Source organism: Drosophila subpulchrella, unplaced genomic scaffold, assembly GCF_014743375.2.
Source record: "Drosophila subpulchrella strain 33 F10 #4 breed RU33 unplaced genomic scaffold, RU_Dsub_v1.1 Primary Assembly Seq18, whole genome shotgun sequence".
NCBI lineage: Eukaryota > Metazoa > Arthropoda > Insecta > Diptera > Drosophilidae > Drosophila > Drosophila subpulchrella.
In genome coordinates, this window is record NW_023665515.1 from 2393956 (window position 1) to 2417804 (window position 23849).

Below are 23849 nucleotides of genomic sequence, written 5' to 3' on the forward strand. Positions count from 1 at the left end.
ATGTTTCTTGAAGTCGACTGAACATTCCCTTACACAGAAAAAAAACGAGGCAGGATCAATTTGATATGCGCATGGTAAATTTGTGTTTTTTAGACACATATCATTTTTACCATTAAATAATGTCAAATTGAGACCAAAAAATGTCAAGTTGTCGATTTCTCTCTTTTTCGACATTCCTTGACATCGAAAAAGAGAGGATATAACAATATGGTGACATCAATCACGGAGTGGAAGCGAGAAAGATATATTCGAAATTCGAATCGGCCTACTTCGATCATGTTCTCTCGCTTGCACTTACATACGTTTTAGTGGATTTTTTGACACTTGAGTTTTATCGTGAAGCCGGTCAAACGTAAATTGTCAGTGTTTCACTTAGCGAAGAACAAGGAAAAGGTGAGTAAAGTTCATATATAATGGGTATATGTCTAAAGTGTTATATTAACATAGAAACATAATAAGTGCAAAAAACTATATATATATATATATAACTTCCCTACGACAACAAAAGCAGGTGCAACTACCCTGCAGTACCATTCGGCGCCGATTAGGCACTCAATCACTGCAAAAAGTTCATCACTCAGCGCCTAATAGGCGCCTAATTTATATGGGATTAGGTGCTCAAATTAACATTTGCATGTCCTAGGGTTCATCAGTGCACAAAAACTAGCACCCATTCGGCGCTTTTTTGAGCACCCCTTTGAGCGCTCGATTAGGCAGTAGAAAAGGCACACATTCGGCACACGTTGAGCGCTGGATTAGGCAGTAGAAAAGGCACACATTCGGCACACGTTGAGCGCTGGATTAGGCAGTAGATAAGGCACACATTCGGCACACGTTGAGCGCTGTATTAGGCAGTAGAAAAGGCACACATTCGGCACCCGTTGAGCGCTTAGCAGCAAATATAATTTCAGTTGTAATATTTATTTTTATTTATTCTTATTTAAAATTTCAGCTCGGGGGTTCCCGGTGTTATCGGAGTCGTCGGTTCGTCAGCATCTGGGGCCAGCGTTGACTTTTTTTTTTGCCCAACTTAGGTTTTTGACGCACCTCATTGCTTTTTGCAATGCCTTTTCGGGAGGCTCCGAGGGCTCCACCAGAGCGATTGCATCTAGTATTAGAAGAAAAATAAGTTTTGAAAATAGAACGAGACGAAAATAAAAACGAGTGACTGAAAGTAATCATTATTTGTAAGTTTTATTTATAATAAAAGATGTGTTATCTTTGGTATTCAATGTAAAAATCCCAGAAGTCTTTTAAAAATTAAACTTTTCAAACAATAGTTACTTTCGGCCCCAATAAAAACTTACTTAACAAGGCGCGGACGAAATTTGGGAAGACTTTGAGCTTCTTCTTGTTTTGACCCTCCTCCAAGTTGTGGGACAGAACAAGTTCCCCGGATAATACGCTTAAAATGGAACGACTTAGCCTACCATTTTTTTTATAGATTTACCATCAGCCTTGTCTAAAAATATAAGAAAATTAAAAAAAATATCGAGAAGAAATTTGCAAACTTTTGTTTTCCGTCACTTGATTTATTTTATTTTGTTGTAATAAATAACTATTTTTATTTATTTTATTATTTATCAAAACATTTATTTATTTTGCAGATGCGGAAAAAAAATAACACTTTTTCAGGGACTGAAAATTAGAGATGTTTGAGATTTATATTTAAGTAGCCATGTTTGTTTACGTATACAATAGTAATAATTGTGGTTTAATATTATAAATATTAATTCTTAACAAATTTTAACCACAAACATAAGTTTTAAAAACAAACATCTCTTATTTTTTGTCCCTAGAAACTTTGCACTCAATAAGATTTTTTAATGCTTTCACAGATTTGTTTATTATATGCACCATTTGTTGCTTTTCACATCAAAAATTAATATTTTTCACAGATATTTTTTTTCCGCCACGTGTTTTTTTGGGAATCTTGCATTTCCCTTATTTTAAATATAGATTATCTTGTTTTTTACTCTCACTGTTTTCAAAATTATTGCTCTGCGAACGACTTACCTGGGAATTGATTCTATTTCACTTTTAAGCCACTATTAATTGAATTTAACAAAGTTGTTTGCTCGTAGTTTTCTTTTACTTCTAACTCCTTCACTTAAGTAAACGCAAGTGAAAAAGACGAAAAAAGGCGCGTGCCTTCCACAAAAACAACAAGCAACAACAACAACGGTTCCGCTAATCCGTTATTGTTCTGTTTTTTTGGCATGTCCCGTTTGGTCTATGCATCTTGCACTTAGAAGCAGAGTATTTATAGACATATCCGACTATGCAAATCGTAATAAAAAAATATATTTTTAAAACTTCACATATTAATAAATAATATTAATAAACATATAAATTGTTTTAAGAAATACAAATAATTTAAAACCCAAACATATTATTTTAATTGGTTGTTTTAACATTTACGAAAAAATGTCGCATTATTCAAAAGGCAAGGGTGCACAAAAGTCTAGCTATTTTAATTGCTGGGCCTCCTTGCCCTCACACGCATTTCTTCAGCTGAGACATTGGGAGAGAGGGAGAGCCCAAAAGTGCTCTTTGTGCGTTCTCTTTACGGACGCCGACTGAGAGCGCGTCTCTTTGCCGTCGTTGCGCTCAGCTCTGCCGTCGTCGCTGGCTTCTCTGCCGACGTCGCAGTCGGCTTCGTGACGATTAGGCGCCTAACTCAATCCCAGTCGTAAGTTGCGGAACGTGTTTTAAAAAAACATAGTTCTGGGTCGTATCTTTTTTACGCAAAACAGCACGCATGCAAATTTTCCAAGGCAAATGTGCGTGCTGGGGGCAGTCTTTTGGGTGCCATCTGGGTGTATTTCAATATAGTGCATCCAGGTGTATTTTAGAGGGAATGTAAAAAACCAAACTCAAACCCGAAGGTTGCCGATGCCCATTTTTTTACAATCGTCTTTTTTCGGTACTGTTCTCTTGACAAACAAATAATAAAGACAAAAGGGAATATGCAAGGAAGCACGCGGTTTTTCTTGTCTCTTGCATTTCTCGTCAGTTGCATTTTTAGTTCTGAAAAGTGAAGTTCGTGCCTCGTGTTTTGAAAAAGTTTGTTGCTTTCTGCCACCAATTTTACATCAATATTTTCACAGGTAAGCAAAGTGTAGATAATTTAGTTCAATATGAGCACAACACAGTTCAATATGAACATAACAGAGTAAATGTACATTGAACATTCAAACTAAAAACAAATTAAATTAATAAAATAATAATTATTTGAATGTAAATCGTACAAACAACAGTGTTAATGTGACATAATAAATATATTGTATATTTGTAATATATATACACATGTTTCAAAATATATAATATTAAATTTCCTTTATATCTTTCAGAATCGCAAGAAATGAATGGATGAAATGAATGAATGAAGTACGCATGCTGGAATGCTGTCATTTACGACTGGGATTGTGGAACCGCAGGGTATGTATGTACACCCAGTCGTAAATGACAGCATTCCAGCATGCGTTCTTTCATTATGAAATGGCATCAAAAAGGTGTTCCGGAAGTGATGAGTCTGTCCATTCTTTTTACACGGGTGCGGGACAAAAAAGAATGCACCCGTTGCATGCTTCTGGAAGCATATATCTGGAATGCACCTGGAAGTAACAAACTAAACACATTCTGGGTGTACTCTTTTTTAATGCACCTGGAAGCAACATACTAAACACCTTCTGGGTGTATTCTTTTTTAATGCACCTGGAAGCAACATACTAAACTCCTTCTGGGTGTACTCTTTTTTAATGCACCTGTAACATGTACCCAGGAATGCACCTAGAAGCATTCAAAAATCAAATATCTGGAAGTTTTCCCCAGGAATACATAAGACTGGATTTCAATTTCATATTTATTTTTTATTTCAATATTCAAGAACTCAACTAATTTTTGATCGGAGTCACTCTCCTTCTGTACGGGGCTTTGCTGCTTCCTTCTTGTTGATGTACTTTTATCATTTACGCAGTTCAGTCCTTGGTGTGCCCATTCATTTCTTGCGATTCTGAAAGATATAAAGGAAATTTAATATTATATATTTTGAAACATGTGTATATATATTACAAATATACAATATATTTATTATGTCACATTAACACTGTTGTTTGTACGATTTACATTCTAATAATTATTATTTTATTAATTTAATTTGTTTTTAGTTTGAATGTTCAATGTACATGTACTCTGTTATGTTCATATTGAACTGTGTTGTGCTCATATTGAACTAAATTATCTACACTTTGCTTACCTGTGAAAATATTGATGTAAAATTGGTGGCAGAAAGCAACAAACTTTTTCAAAACACGAGGCACGAACTTCACTTTTCAGAACTAACAAGAAAGAACGCTATAGTCGAGTGCCTCGACTATCAGATACCCGTTACTCAGCTAAAGGGACCAAAGGGAAATGGAAATAAGCAAGCAGCAAAGCAAGACTGAAATGCGCCACCTACCGGCGGTAGACAGATTTAAGCGTTATGGGCGTTAGGGTGGGCGTGGCAAATTTTTTTTTGTGGTCAATCGATAGGTATTGACGAGATCGATACAGTTCAGTTTAAATTTTGTTTCTAGCATGAAAATTGTGGGCGCCACAGGCTTGGGCGGTTTGTGGGCGTTAGAGTGGGCGTGGCATATTCGCGTATCAAAATTGCGCTGCGTACAAAGCTACGGAATCTAAATCTGAAATCCTGATTCTATATCTTTGATAGTTTCCGAGATATCCACGTTCATACTTACGATTTTTTGAAGTTTGGGGGCGGTTTGTGGGCGATAAAGTGGGCGTGGCAAACTTTTTTTGAATCAATCGATAGGTATTGATGAGAACAATACATTTCAGTTAAAATTTTTATTCTAGCATCAAAACTGTAGGAGCCACAGTTTTGGGCGGTTTGTGGGCGTAAAAGTGGGCGTGGCACTCTACTGAAACAAACTTGCGCTGCGTAAGAAGCTCAGGAATCTGCACGCCAAATCTCAATAGCCTAGCTCTCATAGTTTCCAAGATCTCAGCGTTCATCCGGACAGACAGACGGACAGACGGACAGACGGACAGACGGACAGACGGACAGACGGACAGACGGACATGGCTAGATCGACTCGGCTAGTGATCCTGATCAAGAATATATATACTTTATGGGGTCGGAAACGCTTCCTTCTGCCTGTTACATACTTTCCGACGAATCTAGTATACCCTTTTACTCTACGAGTAACGGGTATAAAAATGCAACTGACGAGAAATGCAAGAGACAAGAAAAACCGCGTGCTTCCTTGCATATTCCCTTTTGTCTTTATTATTTGTTTGTCAAGAGAACAGTACCGAAAAAAGACGATTGTAAAAAAATGGGCATCGGCAACCTTCGGGTTTGAGTTTGGTTTTTTTACATTCCCTCTAAAATACACCTGGATGCACTATATTGAAATACACCCAGATGGCACCCAAAAGACTGCCCCCAGCACGCACATTTGCCTTGGAAAATTTGCATGCGTGCTGTTTTGCGTAAAAAAGATACGACCCAGAACTATGTTTTTTTAAAACACGTTCCGCAACTTACGACTGGGCATACATACGTATGCGTAAGCGTGTGTATGTGTAGAGGCTGTGTCAGCGTGAAAACAAAATTAATAGGGGTGTGCATATAACAATAAACATAATTTCATTTAAACATAAACATATTTTTAAATGCGCTTAAATTTATGTTTAGATGTATGTACATGTCTATTAATTATTTTTTATACGCCGCCCTGCAAGGTCGCTTCTCATGTACATATGTACATATGTATGTATAGAAAGGTACACGTGATTTTCATTGCTTATCATAATATTTTGCATATTCTTGAATTAATTAATAAATCAATTAATTAAGGTTTCAAATTTTTGCGAGCACTTTCAAGCTTATATGGTGGATGCCGAACTGGAATCTTATACGATTGTATAAAAACTATAATTATAAGTTAATCACAATTAAGAAATTTTAGTAAATAAGTATACATATGTAAAAAAAGTCCCAATGTAAATATCTAAAATAATGTATGAATAAGAAATAGTGTAAATATTTCGTACAAACTGTAAATAGGTAATACAACGTATATGTAAATAAAATAAAATAAATAATAAAAAAATTTGGTATATTATTTTTTATTTAAATTTGTCTTTTACATTATATTATCAAATTAACAATAATATAAATGATACAATAATACAATGTACATTTGAAATTATAATATCAAATCTACAAAAATATCAAATTTACAACAAAAATATTTCAAAAAATTGATACCGCTTAATGTAAAAACAAGGAAGAACGCTATAGTCGAGTACCTCGACTATCAGATACCCATTACTCAGCTAAAGGGACCAAAGGGAAACGGAGATATGCAAGCAGCAAAGCGAGATTGAAATGCGCCACCTATCGGCGGTAGACAGATTTAAGCGTTATGGGCGTTAGAGTGGGCGTGGCAATTTTTTTTTGGGTCAGTCGATAGGTATTGACGAGACCAATGCATTTCAGTTAAAATTTTTTATCTAGCATGAAAATTGTGGGCGCCACAGGCTTGGGCGGTTTGTGGGCGTTAGAGTGGGCGTGGCATATTCCCGTAACAAACTTGCGCTGTGCACAAGGCTACGGAATCTAAATCTGATATCCCAATTCTCTATTCTTGATAGTTTCCGAGATATCCACGTTCATATTTACGATTTTTTGAAGTTTGTGGGCGGTTTGTGGGCGTAAAAGTGGGCGTGGAAAACTTTTTTTTTATTAATCGATAGGTATTGATGAGAACAATACATATCAGTTAAAATTTTTATTCTAGCATCAAAACTGTAGGAGCCACACCTTTGGGCGGTTTGTGGGCGTTAGAAAAGGCGTGGCACTCTACTGAAGCAAACTTGGGCTGCGTAAGAAGCTCAGGAATCTGCACGCCGCATCTCAATAGCCTAGCTCTCATAGTTTCCGAGATCTCAGCGTTCATCCGGACAGACGGACCGACGGACATGGCTAGATCGACTCGGCTAGTGATCCTGATCAAGAATATATATACTTTGTGGGGTCGGAAACACTTCCTTCTGCCTGTTACATACTTTCCGACGAATCTAGTATATCCTTTTACTCTACGAGTAACGGGTATAATGATATTACCGAAATATCGTTTTTACCATTTCGAACATATCAAATTGATATGTGCCGTGTCAAGGCCGAATTGATACTGGATTTAATCAAATTGACCATCATATTATATCCATATATTTATCTGTGTGGGCAATAAAGCATTTCAGGCCCTATATTTATGGAACCCATTTCCTAGTAAAGACAGATCATAGACCACTAGTATACTTATTTTCAATGAAGAGCCCTACTTCAAAGCTAACAAGAATGAGATTAGATTTAGAAGAGTATCAATTTAACGTTGAATACCTCAAGAGTAAGGACAACCACGTTGCAAATGCGTTATCTCGCATAAACGTAGAAAACTTAATACAAATAAATAGAAATATTTATATTGATGGTACAAACAAAATCATCTAAAATACAGGAAAACATCTGTGCAGATGATAAAACTAAAACGCATGATAAAATACATGAGCCCAATGTCAACGAAGCCGTTAGCAATAGCGACGTGAGAAAATGTTTCAAAATAAAACTAAATAATTTCAAATGTTTACTCCAAAGAGGAAACAGGTTATTTCACAATTTTCAGTTAGAGATTTATATTCTAATGAAAAATTGTAGGTCATGTCACCCAGTGAACAAATTTTTGAGTTTGTCTGACTTAATGAGTTTAAAAAACAGGGCAATAAAGATTTAAACAAAATAAAACAAGGAAGAACGCTATAGTCCAGTACCTCGACTATCAGATACCCATTACTCAGCTAAAGGGACCAAAGGGAAGTGGAGATATGCAAGCAGCAAAGCGAGATTGAAATGCGCCACCTACCGGCGGTAGACAGATTTAAGCGTTATGGGAGATAGAGTGGGGGTGGAAAATATTTTTGGGTTCAATCGATAGGTATTGACAAGACTAATACATTTCAGTTAAAGTTTTTATCTAGCATTAAAATTCTGGGAGCCACAGGTTTGGTCGGTTTGTGGGCGTTAGAGTGGGCGTGGCATGTTCACGTAACAAACTTGCGCTGCGCTCAAGGCTACGGAATCTAAATCAAATATCCCAATTCTCTATCTTTGATAGTTTCCGAGATATCCACGTTCATACTTACGGTTTTTTGAAGTTTGTGAGCGGTTTGTGGGTGTTAAAGTGGGCGTGGCAAACTCTTTTTTGGGTCAATCGATACGTATTGATGAGAACAATACGTTTCAGTTACATTCTTACATTTTTATTCTAGCATCAAAACTGTAGGAGCCACAGTTTTGGGCGGCTTGTGGGGGTTAGAGTGGGTGTGAGACTCTGCTGAAACAAACTTGCGCTGCGCAGGAATCTCAGGAATCTGCATGCCTAATCCCAGTATTGTAGCTTTTATAGTTTCCGAGATCTCAGCGTTCATACGGACAGACGGACAGACTGACATGACTAGATCGACTGATCAAGAATATATAAACTTAATGGGGTCGGAAACGCTTCCTTCTGCCTGTTACATACTTTCCGACGAATCTAGTATACCCTTTTACTCTACGAGTAAGGGGTATAAATACCGCTATTAAAAAAGTGACACAAGTAGACAAAATTGACGATAGTCAAATTAATGCAATCCTGTTAAGATACCATAACGACCCGATAGAAGGAGGCCACTCAGGGATTACGCGTACCCTATCCAAAATAATCAAACTGTACTATTAACCCAAAATGGCACAAGAAATAAAAAGTTATGTAAAAACGTGTGCAGACTGCCAGAAAGCTAAATCTACAACACACAATAGAGCCACAATGATAATAACCAATACAACAAACACAGCTTTCGACATTGTTTTAATTGATACCATCGGACCATTACCTCGAACAGAGAATGGCAACGAGTATGCGATAACCATAATATGCGATCTTACAAAATATCTAGTTACAATACCAGTAGCAGATAAAAGCGCAAAAACAGTAGCCAAAGTAATATTTGAATCATTTATACTAAAGTACGGTCCCATGAAGACGTTCATAACGGACATGGGTACTGAGTATAAAAATTCACTTATAAATGACTTGTGCAAATATATGAAAATCAGTAATATATTATCAACAGCACACCACCACCAGACTTTAGGAACATTCAACGAATACATTTGCTCATACCTTTCGATTGACAAAGATGATTGGGACAAATAGTTGAACTATTTCACGTATAGTTTTAACACCACACCATCATCAGTTTATGACTACTGCCCATTTAAACTTGTTTGAGGTAGACTACCTAGACAATTCACAGAATTAAACACAACCTCAAAAATAGATCCAACATACAATTTAGACGATTATGCAAAAGAGCTTACACAGAGAAAATTATGACGTTCTCAAATTGAGTATTTGTATTCTCAATTTGAGGATGTACTCAATTTAAGTACAAAATTTGTGGAAAAAACTCATGTTGAGAAAAACTGCACTCATTTTAAGAAAAAGGATTTGAATTGATCGCAAAATTCTAAGTTTGAGGAAATATGTTCTTCAATTTCCAACTTGAGAATTAATATTCTCATTGTGAGTAACCGATAAACTCAAAAATGAGTTGCGAATTCTCATAAGGAGTTCTAGAGAATTCCGTTCTGCGAACGAGACGAGAGATGAGCGGCCTTTAGTTCGTTGCTTATATGGTTGTCTCTCTCTCACTAATGGGTGTGTAAAGTAGTGCGTGACTATCATTTGCCGTGTGATTTAGCTAAGTCAAGCCGTGCGCGTAACACAAAGCTAAAAAACTATTTTATGAATTGGACATTCGTGCGACCCTTCCGTACCTCGAGGGTAAGTTTTTTAATTTAAACTGTATTTATAATGTGCTAAATAATGATACAATAAACAAACACTGCAAAAATATTGCTAAAGCGTGTACATCAATATGTATGTACAATGTGTGTGTATACTACATAGATGTATGAATTTTAAATGGCTTTCAAATGCACATTTATTAACTATATAATTTTATTCTTATAAGCTAACTTTTATTTGTATGAATGCTTATATATATGTATTATATGTCAGAAGCCAATGTGACAGTCCAGTCATTGAAATTAGTGCAGGAAGATGAGCTGGGTGATATATTTCATTATGCTGAAATTGGACTGGAGGCATCCCAAAAAATTTAAGAGTGGCAAAAAATGGTAATCAGTTCAAAAACATAACTCCTGGTATTATAACAAATTTTTTAAAAAACTTTTAGCACAAATCAGGCCAAAACACTTTAGCTACAGTAGCTCCTAAACGTTCATTTTCAAATGAAAACTTAGTTCTGCAACAGGTAAGAGCTAATTATTATGAAGTAAATTGCTAACAACTATGGTTTCTTTTTCAGCCCCTTTGTTCTTATACTTATATATAAATGAAATTTATTTTAAATTTTGCTATTAAGCTCTATAATAAATAAATTAGGGAATAAATAATATGTATATTTATAAAATAAAAAATAAAAAATATTTTACCCTTTTTTCTGGGAATGGGTGGAATGGGTTAAAGTACAAAAGTTCTTTACTTGAGAATTCAGAATTTCACTATCAAGAACTTGTTTCTCAATTTGAGCGCTTGGAATTTCTCAGTATGAAAAAAGGAGATACTCGCTTCTTTAATTCAAGCTAAATTATTTCTTAAAATGAGTGCACTTTGTACTCATGTTGAGGAAAAATGTTCAAGAAAGAGCATGGATGTACTCAATTTAAGTACAAAATTTTTTGAGAGATTTGTACTGAAAGTGAGTATTTCGCACTCAAAGTGAGAATTTTTGTTCATGCTGAATTTTTGAGTATAAAAATTCTCAATTTGAGTGCAAATTACTTGAATAACTCTCTCTGTATACACAACATATAAAGCGAATATATATTGCTTTTATGTAAGCGCCGAAAAACGTCGCTGGTGAGGACGGAGCTTGTTGTGCACATATATTTCTTATGCAAGCGGTCACTGCATGGGATACATGCTGACGCGGCTTGTTGTAGCTGTTGCATTCTTGGCTGATCATATTTCGTAGCACTTGAATATGTCTAAGTGATGTCTAAGACTAAGTGTCTTTTACTTCATGTATTTATGTTTATTGGTATATAAGATGTACATACTGGACACAGTGCTGAGCACAGTGACCTCTCGATATGTGCATACCAAATATCCCTCCATTTAAAAATAATGTAATTATATGAAGTTATTATACCCGTTACCCGTAGAGTAAAAGGGTATACTAGATTCGTCGGAAAGTATGTAACAGGCAGAAGAAAGCGTTTCCAACCCCATAAAGTATATATATTCTTGATCAGGATCACTAGCCGACTCGATCTATGTCCGTCTGTCCGGCTGTCTGTCCGGATGAACGCTGAGATCTCGGAAATAATAAGAGCTAGGCTATTGAGATTTGGCGTGCAGATTCCTGAGCTTCTTACGCAGCGCAAGTTTGTTTCAGCAGAGTGCCACGCCCACTCTTACGCCCACAAGCCGCCCAAAACTGTGGCTCCTACAGTTTTGATGCTAAATAAAAATGTAAACTGAAATGTATTGTTCTCATCAATACCTATCGATTGATAAAAAAAAAAGTTTTCCACGCCCACTTTTACGCCCACAAACCGCCCGTAAACTTCAAAAAATCGTAAGTATGAACGTGGATATCTCGGAAACTATCAAAGATAGAGAATTGGGATCTCAGATTTAGATTCCGTAGCCTTGTGCGCAGCACAAGTTTTTTACGCGAATATGCCACGCCCACTCTAACGCCCACAAACCGCCCAAACCTGTGGCGCCTACAATTTTCATGCTAGATACAAAATTTTAACTGAACTGTATTGGTCTCGTCAATACCTATCGATTGACCCAAAAAAGAGTTTGCCACGCCCACTTTAACACCCACAAACCGCTCACAAACTTCAAAAAACCGTAAGTATGAACGTGGATATCTCGGAAACTATCAAAGATAGAGAATTGGGATATTTGATTTAGATTCCGTAGCCTTGAGCGCAGCGCAAGTTTGTTACGTGAACATGCCACGCCCACTCTAACGCCCACAAACCGACCAAACCTGTGGCTCCCAGAATTTTAATGCTAGATAAAAACTTTAACTGAAATGTATTAGTCTTGTCAATACCTATCGATTGAACCCAAAAATATTTTCCACCCCCACTCTATCTCCCATAACGCTTAAATCTGTCTACCGCCGGTAGGTGGCGCATTTCAATCTCGCTTTGCTGCTTGCATATCTCCACTTCCCTTTGGTCCCTTTAGCTGAGTAATGGGTATCTGATAGTCGAGGTACTGGACTATAGCGTTCTTCCTTGTTTTATTTTGTTTAAATCTTTATTGCCCTGTTTTTTAAACTCATTAAGTCAGACAAACTCAAAAATTTGTTCACTGGGTGACATGACCTACAATTTTTCATTAGAATATAAATCTCTAACTGAAAAGTGTGAAATAACCTGTTTCCTCTTTGGAGTAAACATTTGAAATTATTTAGTTTTATTTTGAAAAAATTTCTCACATCGCTATTGCTAACGGCTTCGTTGTCATTGGGCTCATGTATTTTATCATGCATTTTTGTTTTTTCATCTGCGCAGATGTTTTCCTGTATTTTAGATGATCTTGTTTGTACCATCAATATAAATATTTCTATTTATTTGTATTAAGTCTTCTACGTTTATGGGAGATAACGCATTTGCAACGTGGTTGTCCTTACTCTTGAGGTGTTCAACGTTAAATTGATACTCTTCTAAATCTAATCTCATTCTTGTTAGCTTTGAAGTAGGGTTCTTCATTGAGAATAAGTATACTAGTGGTCTATGATCTGTCTTTACTAGGAAATGGGTTCCATAAATATAGGGTCTGAAATGCTTTATTGCCCAGTGTATTGCTGCTAACTCCTGTTCTGTAGTCGATTTATTGCTTTCTCCTTGTGTGAAAGCTCTCGATGAAAATGCAATTGGTAATTGCGCACCGTTGCAGTCTTGTGATAGTACTGCATCACATGCATGTTTACTTGCATCTGTAGTTATATAAAATTCTTTGCTAAAATCAGGGAATTGCAATAATGTTGGCTTTATTAATGCATTTTTAAGATATTTAAATGATTCTTCACATTCTTTAGTCCATTTAAATTGAACTTATTTCTTGCACAGTCTTGTTATATGACGTGAATATTGTGCGAAATTGTGAGTGATAATAGTTACAAAAAGCGACGACACGTCGTGCACTATCAGCATCTGTTGGTGTTGGATAGTTTTTAGTTACATCATATTTTTAATCATCCAGAAGGATGCCATGGAGGACCGAGGAATGTTACCTCGTGCATGAAAAATGAACATTTTTTGGGTTTAATTTAAGGTTGTGTTTTCTACAAAGTTCAAATATACTTGTACGATTTTTGAACATATGCTGTTTGGCACAACCGATAGTTACTAAATCACCCATGTACGGAAATGCTTGCGATGGTTCTAGAAAGGCAAGTTGCATCATTCTCATAAATGAATTTGGGGCTACTTTTAGACCATTGGATAATCGCGCGAAGCGATATGAGCCAGAGCTCGTAGAAAATGATGTTATATTTCTAGATATATTATCTAGTTCTATTTGGTGGAATCCAGAAATAAGTTCTAGGCACGCTCTTTCGCTCTTCCTAATTGATCTAGTATTTCCTGTATTCTACACAGAGAGAATTATTCAAGTAATTTGCACTCAAATTGAGAATTTTTGTACTGAAAAATTCAGCATGAACAAAAAATTCTCACTTTGAGTGCAAAATACTCACTTTCAGTTCAAATTTCTCAAAAAAGGTGTACTTAAATTGAGTACATTTGTGCCAATTTTGATCATTTTTTCTCAATATGAGTACAAACTGCACTCATTTTAAGAAATAATTTAGCTTGAAATTAAGAAACTAGTATCCCCTTTTCTCATACTAAAAACTTTCAAGCGCTCAAAATGAGAAACAAGTTCTTGATAATGAACTTCTAAATTCTATTTATTTTTCATTTTATTTTGTAATACAGTTATATACATGTTATGATGTACAGTCAAAGTAAAAATAAACTAGAAGACATTACCTTTTACAATGAAATATGTTGAGAATCGTTGGATGCTGGGTTTTTCCGCAGTTACACGCCAAGTAATGTCCACAGCTAGTTTGTCCATAAATAGCTTTAAATAATCGTACAGCTCACGATAAGCACGTAATTTTGAACCGTTTGTTGAGAGGGACATTTAAATATGTTAAGCAATTAAAAATATTTTGTAAAAAGCCAAAGCTTTATTTTTAAAATGCACAAATTTGATACAAAACCGCACTGTCCACAGAAACGAAATGACACTCGGCCGAAAAATAATAGCGTAGGTCAAAAAAAAGGCCCGAGACATTTTCCGAAAAAAGAGGTAACGGAAAATTACCGCGACCTCTTTTTATCGCGTGTTTTTTCCCACTAATTTGGTTTTTGTAAAATGTGTACTACGGTTTTTCTATCGCTCAGAAGTGTCTCATAAGTTACTTCTTCGCGATCCCGACCCTTTTTGTTTTTGTAAAATGTGTACTATCGTCTTTCTATCGTCCAGAAGTGACTTAGAAGTAACTCCTAGGCGATAAATGTATATTTTGTTTTTGTAAAATGTGTTCCATAGTGTTTTTATCGCGCAGAAAATACCTTAAAGTGACTTCTGGACGACAGGCGATAGAAATATCGACCCTTTGCTTGCTGGGACGGGCATCACGCAAATTACAGTCACACGTAAATTCGTACATGTTGATGTATATGCATGTACATCGTACGTTTTAAATTAGTTGCATGAAGCAGCACTTGTCTTACATTCTTATTTTTCTATGTACATATGTATATGTATACACGTATGTAAATATGTTCTCTTGCACCTTTTTCACAATATCAAATTTACAATATCAAATTATATTAAAACACATACCCTCAAGGCACGGAAGGGCCGAAAGAATGTCAAATTCCTCTAAAAGATCTTTTAGCGACATCCCACACGTCTTATTCTTAGAAAATCTCACTAAAAGTGACCGGACAAGCGAATGCGTTGCGTGCCACTTTACGCTCGGTGCATTTAGAAACAGTGGGAGAGAGAGACAACCATAGACGCAACGAATTAAAGTGCGCTCATCTCTCGTCTCGCTCGCGAAACGGAATAATCTAGAACTCATTATGAGAATTCGCAAATCCTTTTTGAGTTTTTCGGTTACTCATAATGAGAATATTAATTCTCAAGTTGGAAATTGAAGAACACTTTTCCTCAAACTTAGAATTTTGTGATCAATTCAAGTTATTTTTCTTAAAATGAATGCAGCTTTTCTCAACATAAGTTTTTTCCACAAATTTTGTACTTAAATTGAGTACATCCTCAAATTGAGAATGCAAATACTCAATTTGAGAACGTTATAATTTTCACTGTGTAGTTTCCGCCACAATTAAGACATTATCGATGTATACGATGGCGTAAGTGTATGCAAGATTACCCAAAGCTTTATTTATAGCTTTATTTATAACTTTTTCAAACCAAAAGGCATAGTCAAAATTCATATTGACCCTCAGGCGTGACAAAGGCGGTACGCTCAATTGAATCTGGATATAACGGTATTTGGTAGAAGCCGCACGTAACCTAGCAATTTGGTCTGATACTAGATGTAGTGGGTACTTGTACGCGACTGTGTTTAAAGCACGGAAATCATCACAAAAGACGATCACTACCGTTTTTCGTGTTAACGAGCATCATCGGACTAGCGAAAGGTGAAAAGCTGGGGCGAATAAAAATAGATTTCAGAAGCTCATCAATTTTCTAACGCAAATGCTCTTTCTCATCTTCGTTAAGTCTATATGGCCTGCGCTGCACTGTCTTTTGATGAACTATTACTTAATTTCCAAATGACCTGTTGTTACACGAGTCTGTGGTATTCCGTCTATAAATCAATCAGAATTGCGTTTTAAAATATTTTTTATTGCCGTCTTATCGGAATCTACAAGATTTTCATCATGAAAAAAAGTTTCGACATCAACTCATTTTGTTTTGGCAGAACTGAATTTTTCTGCGTCTATTGTTACAATAAAGCCCTGACTTAATATTTCGGGAAATCAAAACATCGTATTTAGAGTATTTGTCCATTACAACATGCAATAAAATCTCTAGACAATACTGTTCAACATTTACATCACAACGAATTTGCAATGTGGTACAGATAGAGTCGATACCTATGCCATTTAGCTTTACAATAACTATTGTGATGCTGATATGATGATATTACCAAACCGCTGCCGTCTAGAACATGGTCTGCAATATGAGGTCCACTGTTGTACACCAAGCTGAGGCGTCTGCTCCAGCGCCATCGGGAACAAATTTGGGCAAAGTTACATGTGTAGCCTTATCGCCCCCTGCCAGACTCCTTGGTGTTTACATATATTTTAGTAGATCTATCAGGGTCCTATTCTGGGCTTCCAACGCTGCCATATATTTTCCACTTCTGATGTCGCAGGGTTTATTTGATTTTTTCATATTTTATGGAATTAGTCTTCCAGCACATTAAGTTTTGCTTATTTTCTCTGCGCCTTCTGAACTAACTTCCCAAAAGTCAGTTTCCGACTATCTACTGCATTCTCGTAAACTGTTAGCCCTCTCTCTATAACAAGTTTATCAGCGCTCTACGAACAGACCTCACTCGGCAGCAATCTATTGCTAACTTGCCATTGCTATTCTTGCATGCATTCCACTAAATTTTGAACTCCCTTTGGAAAAGTGCCAGCAACAACTTCACTTCACTTGCTTTGAGATATAAAATATAGTAGGCCCCGTTTCTTTTGACCCTTTGCCATTCTCTTAAAGAGGTTTCAAAGATCGAAAAGTCACCTGCTCTTCGAGGCTATGGCACCTCTCTTAAGTAATGCCAGTGTTTCTGAAACTTCAATTGACAAAATGTGTTTTGATACAGAAAATTGTGATAGCTAAGTGATTTGGGCTTTTACCTTGGACTGAAAATAAACCTATGTTTTGACAATCTGTTTTCCTATATATATATATCCTATATATATCTTTTCCTTTCTGTACTCGATATTCCTAAGTAATACTCGATACCCAGTTGCAACACGAGTGAAAAGGGGCAACGCACAGCCATACTCACTCGCTGCCAGAATCTCGCAAAGTACATGTCTTACCACACATATATTTTGTAAAACCTAAGTTAACCAGTCGAATGTGAATAAAGCATATCATCATACTATTTAAAGTCAGCGATATCTTTTCTAAAAAAGAGGACCCTGCAATTTTTGCGGGCTCAACCGGTATATATGTAGCTTCCCTTCAGTTCTGCAGTAGGGACGCGGTGACATGGCTCAAGTCAAAAAGCTTTTTTTGTGCCTAAAACGCTGTGCCGCTGTTGACGTTAGCAGAGCAGCCGGCGCAGCGTAGAAGACTGTCAACGAAAACGATCGTGCAACAAAGAGAGGCAGATATTCGGATATTTCCCTCTCTTTCTTGTCTTATAATCTGCCTGCACTCCGCGCTCGCAGAGACAAATATCGTCCGGTCCGTTATTTTTTTTTGCGTCTCTCCGTTATGTTCGGCTAGCGACTAATATTTCGGCGGAAAAATTTTCGTGGAGCAGCGACATGTGAATGCCCTAATATCTTAGGAGCATTATTGTGTATCGAAAATATACAACTTATATTGTTTTATAAAAGTAAATTATTTGATTATAGTAAAATTAAGTAATTTGGATTTACTTATAATGTTATGTTTACTTATTATACATTTTTATTACAATATATTTTTTTAGTGTAATTATAGAAAATTAGTCCGTTAAAATTGATTTCAATATTTAAAACATAAGTAGTATTAGTATTAACATTTTTAAAAAATTGCATATTGTATTTGTTACTTAAGAAGTAAAAACTATATAGTCGGATATATTTCACTTTAGAAAGGGTATAGGTGCAGTGGCACGCGCCAACAGCGAAGAGAAAACAAAAGAAATCTAGTAAAGGGGTGAGAAGACTTGCTGCATTCTGTTTGAGTGATTGAAAGGGAAGCATCCATTTTAATGGTGCGCAGCAGAGTTACTTTAATCGTTTAGTTAATATAATAAAGTCAGGTAAGTGCTACATTAAGTTTAAGATTTTGTGCATTGATCTTAGTATTAGTATTAGTATGAAGGTATTCAATGGATTCCGTTAGCCGAAAGTGGATGACGAAATGTTTTGTGCCAATAAAAATTCTGCAACAAGCTATAAAAGGTAAATATACAATTAAACAAATAAAACGCATTTTTTAAACATACAAATGTTTTTTCAGGAGCGTTGGCCAAGGATTCAGAGGACCCGGACAAAGGTTTAAGAACGGCGATGTCTAACGTTAAAAATAAGCTTACGAAGCAAAAAAACAGAAACAATAATTGTACAATTTTTGAAAATCTAAATAGTACCATATAATTAAAATGAATTAAAATGAAATGAATTAAATTCTATATTTTTTTTATTGAAAACTCAAGGAAAAATTCTGATTTTCACAAGTGATTCACTTGGGACGTGTCCCTTGCAAGTGATTTCACAAGTGAAAACTCAAGGAAAAATTCTGATTTTCCCAAGTGTTTCACTTGGGACGTGTCCCTTGCAAGTGATTTCACAAGTGAAAACTCAAGGAAAAATTCTGATTTTTCCAAGTGATTCACTTGGGACGAGTCACCGGCACGTGACAGGCCATACGAAAAATGAGTATAAGGAACAAGTGAAATCCCGCAGGACTTCGAAAAATTTTCATTTGAATTTTCACTTGTGAAAATGCGGACATCCCATACAATTTTCTATATGGAGCGTCACTTGTTCTTCACTTGTGCACGAGGACATGTCCCAGGTGATTCCCAAGGTGATTCACAAGTGAAACTTTTTTTTTGGAACTGAAGGGTTACCATACGACAGAACTTTCAACATTTTTGGCAAAAACACGTGGAGTGCGGTGTAAGCAGAGAGCTGGTGAAATTGAGCAAATCGGCCAGATATCTTCAAATCGTCATAAGCAATTTGGCTGGAGTGTGACAAAGAAGGCTGGCGTTGAAAGCAGACACAGTTGGTGGTTTTTGCAAAGGCAAGAACTTGGAGAACTAGCGAACGAAGTGCTGAAAGGATTAAGAGGCAGCAGATCGTGGCTGAAGATCTAGGAGAAGCAGCAGACACGAGCTGGAAGCAGTGAAGCTTGTGCAAGCGGAAGGCTGGTGCACAGATCTTGGCAGCAGACGAAGACATCCAGAAAGTTCCAGTTGAGTTTGGAAGTCTCCATTGTATGTGTGACGCTACAAAAGCGGGAAGCGTGGGAAGGAAATACGACGACGACCAAAAGCGACATCATTGAACGAGTGGCAGAATTTTAGGCGGAGTGTTGCCGGAAAGTTTATTTCAAATCGTTTGTAAAGTAGTGGGGTAAAATTGAAATCAGGCATTTCCAGAGACAGGGTGGTTAATCAATTTACAATTAGCTTTTGATACTAGATTTAAGAAAACATTGTTTAATCTTAATAATCTACAGGACAACGTTGTGGAGAGAAGCGAGATCTTGGCACTGCGAGTTGAAGAGTTGCGTCGGAAGCTGTCGGAGTTGCAATTGGGTACGACTGGATTGAAAGCGGAATTGCAAGACAGGTTGTTAACCTACTATGGACTAAATAATGAAGGTCAGTCAGAAACGAAGGATGGTGGTGAAGATAGTCTATCAGTAACGTCCGCAGAAACCACTTAAAATCGGCCAAGCGCAGCAGGTTGGCATCAAGGTCTAGGAAATGAAAGGCAGAGTAGATCATGGTTCACGTTGAAAGATGTCGAGGGCAGTGATTTGCAGTTTTCTGGGTCGAGTTCCCCAGTTATAAACCAATGGATAGGAGAGTTGGAAGATTGTGCAGCTACAGTTGAGTGGAACCCTTAACAGTTGTTTGTGTATGCAAAACAGTTGCTTAGTGGAGCAGCAAAGATATTTGTGATTTGACAAAGGAATATCAAAGACTGGGCAAATTTAAAATCGGTTTTGTTGGAGGAGTTTGGAATCAAATTATCCTCCGCAGAAGTTCATCGCAGGTTGGGAAAACGACAGCAGCATAAGGGTGAATCCTTTCACGAGTTTTTTGACTTATGGATATTGCAAAGCCCATTTGTTTGGAAAAAGGAAGTTTGATCGAGTATTTCGTTGAGGGTATCCCATGTGCTAAATCAAATAAAGCAATGCTATACCAGCCCAGAAACCTTAAGGATCGAAAGCTACAAGTCGACGCGTATCAAAAATCACGTGGATCATACAAACCAGTAAACAAGTATGGTTCACAGGGTAGCAAGGCTGTGCACGACACAAAACAAGATGCGGTAGCTGAATCAGTTAAGAAATGTTTTCGGTGTGGAGATTCGTCGCACATGAAAAAATACTGTCCCGTGTAGGAGAAATGTTTCAAATGCGGTCAACCAGGTCACCGAGCAGCGCAGTGTAAGGCAGAAGTACAGGTCAAAACAGAGAGAGCAACCAATGTCGTTCATGACGAAAAGTCGTTTCACAACCATAGCGTGAGTCCTTTTCATCGAGCTTGGAATTTAAATTTGTGATTTGCGGGAATTCAGAATTCAAAGGACTTGTGGACACAGGTGCTGAGCTGTGCTTGATGCTAAGTGTGTTCTTGAAGCTAGGCGTAGGAGCTTTGACGGGTATCGGTGAAAGTCATTCGTCATTCGGAAGCTTCGTTACAAAGGTTGTTATCGGTGGAATCGATATGTCGGTCGAGTTTCATGTCATACCTGATGATGATATAAAGTTTGACGCAATCTTAGGAACAACAATCTTAAACAGCGTTGACATGATGGTAACCAAGTCTGGCACTATATTTTCGCCAAGAGTTCAAAGTGTTCAGAAAAGACCAACGACAAGATCAGACGATATCCAGGCAGGGCAAAGTACTTGTATGCAGCAAACTAGCGAATTCGAAAGTTTGTGCAAGATCAGCACGAAAGACTCCAAGATTGTTTCGGCAGTAGATTTGGAGCATTTGAGTCAGGAAGTAGCTTTTGAAGTGGAGCCATTGATCGATAATTACAAGCCAGAAAAAAATCTCACTTCCCCAGTCGAGATGAAGATCTTGTTGACAGACGAGATGCCTGTTTTCCAACATCCGAGACAATTAGCTTATTGCGATCAGAAAATTGTCGATGACCAGGTTCAAGAATGGCTAGAGGAAGGGATAATCAAGCCTAGTACATTCGAGTTTGCTTCGCCAATGGTGCTTGTAGATAAGAAGAATGGAAAGAAGCGCATGTGTTGCGATTATAGAAAGTTAAATGAAAAGATTGTCCGAGATAACTTCCCAACAGCTAAAATGGACTGTGTGATCGAAAAGCTACAAGGTGGACAAGTTTTAACAACTCTAGATTTGACTAATGGCTTCTTTCACGTGCCTGTTTCGCCAGAATTCCAAAAGTATTACGTGAGTGAAAAGTGGCAACGCACAGCCATACCATTACCTAAGTTAACCAGTCGAATGTTAACAAGGAAGAACGCTATAGTCGAGTACCTCAACTATCAGATACCCGTTACTCAGCTAAAGGGACCAAAGGAAAATGGAGATATGCAAGCAGCAAATGCGCCACCTACCGGCGGTAGACAGATTTAAGCGTTGTGGGCGTTAGAGTGGGCGTGGCAAAGTTTTTTTTAAGTCAATCGATAGGTATTGACGAGACCAATACATTTTAGTTAAAATTTTTTATCTAGCACGAAAATTGTGGGCGCCACAGGCTTGGGCGGTTTGTGGGCGTTAGAGTGGGCGTGACAAACTTTTTTTAGATCAATCGATAGGTATTGACAAGACCAATACATTTCAGTTAAACATTTTTATCTAGCATGAAAATTGTGGGTGCCACAGATTTGGGCGGTTTGTGGGCGTTAGAGTGGGCGTGGCATATTCGCGTAACAAACTTGCGCTGCGCTCAAGCCTACGGAATTTAAATCTGAAATCCCGTTTCTCTATCTTTGATATTTTCCGAGATTTCCGCGTTCATATTTACGATTTTTTGAAGTTTGTGGGCGTTTTGTGGGCGTTAAAGTGGGCGTTAAAGTGGGCGTGGCAAACTTTTTTTTAAGTCAATCGGTAGGTATTGAAGAGAACAACACATTTCAGTTAAAACTTTTGTTCTAGCATCAAAACTGTAGGAGCCTCAGCTTTGGGCGGTTTGTGGGCGTTAGAGTGGGCGTGGCACTCTTCTGAAACAAACTTGCGCTGCGCAGGAATCTCAGGAATCTGCATGCCTAATCCCAGTATTGTAGCTCTTATAGTTTCCGGGATCTCAGCGTTCATACGGACAGACGAACAGACGGACAGACGGACATGGCTAGATCGACTTGGCTAGTGATCCTGATCAAGAATATATATACTTTATGGGGTCGGAAACGCTTCCTTCTGCCTGTTACATACTTTCCAACGAATCTAGTATACCCTTTTACTCTACGAGTAACGGGTATAATAAAGCGTATCATCATATCATATCAGCGTTATCTCTTCTAAAAAGAGGACCCTGCATTTATGCTTTAGGTTTTAATATTCCGGTCAGCAAAGAATTCAAAAATTAGATTGCTTGAGTTCCAGGAACCTTAACGGTGAAGCCAACATTTTAGAAATATGAAAGTTGAAAATTGAAATGAATATATCTATTTGCAAGTCTTAATGAATTTCCTCACTAAGGCTCCTAATGTTGTGCGCCATCTTTCGTATTTATAATAATTAATTTTTCTTCAGCGTGTAGGCTTCATAGCATTTGTGTTCAGGATGGAAAGATCTAAACTCTTTTAGAGTCCGGCTCTAGCTCGTCGGCTTGGGGGGTACAGGTCTTGCTTGTATAGATCCACACCTTTGCTACAAATTATTATTGATATGTCTAGAACTGAGCGTGCTGAGAAGAATTAAATAAATAAATGCATAAAGATAGTCAAAGAAGCCAAAGATGGCGAGAATTTAATAAAAGAACTTCGTCGAACACTGTTCGCGGTACGCCCACCCTATTTGGTGATCTATTATATACCCTAGGACCGTCAGTTAATACAATTTTTAAGCTTTTATTTTAATAATCTTTTTCGTCAAGTTACAAAAAACAAAAAAGCATTCCTCCAAAATTTTAAATTTTAATAAGTACACAGCCTCTTAGAGGCTAGATATAAGGAAATATAAAAAAGTAAGTGGCTAGAATGATTGTAAATAATTACATACACAGAGAGAATTATTCAAGTTATTTGCACTCAAATTGAGTATTTTTGTACTCAAAAACTCAGCATGAACAAAAAGTCTCACATTGAGTGCAAAATACTCACTTTTAGTAAAAATTTCTCAACAAATTTGTACTTAAATTAAGTACATTTGTGCTCTTTATTGAACATTGATTGAACAAACTGGACTCGTTTTAAGAAATAATTTAGCTTGAATTTTAGAAACGAGTATCCCCTTTTCTCATACTGAGAAATTTCCAGCGCTCAAAATGAGAAACAAGTTCTTGATAGTGAACTTCTAAATTCTCAAATGAAGAACTTTTGCACTTAAACCCGCTCCACCCATTCCCAGAAAATAGAGTAAAATTTTTTTTTTTTATTTTATTTTGTAACAATGATATTTTTTCCCTTAGCTGTCTGGTCTAGCGAAGAGCAAAGAGGCTGAAAAAGAAAACGTTATTGTTAGCAAAAATTGTAAATATATATGCATATATAAGCATGAAACAATAAAATTAGAAT

General features: G+C 36.9%; 1 protein-coding gene and 1 long non-coding RNA gene across 8 annotated transcripts in view; one reads left to right on the forward strand and one right to left on the reverse strand.

Moving 5' to 3' along the window:
• The window catches only part of LOC119559143 (zinc transporter 2-like), a 434223-nt gene that overhangs the window by 183186 nt on the left and 227188 nt on the right, over nt 1-23849 (forward strand). The gene's annotated exons all lie outside the window — the stretch shown is intronic.
• Nucleotides 965-2186, reverse strand: LOC119559144. Its single transcript, XR_005220696.1, has 3 exons — nt 2017-2186; nt 1308-1462; nt 965-1108 (listed from the first exon to the last, which is right to left on the reverse strand). It is a non-coding gene; the product is annotated as an uncharacterized LOC119559144 (long non-coding RNA).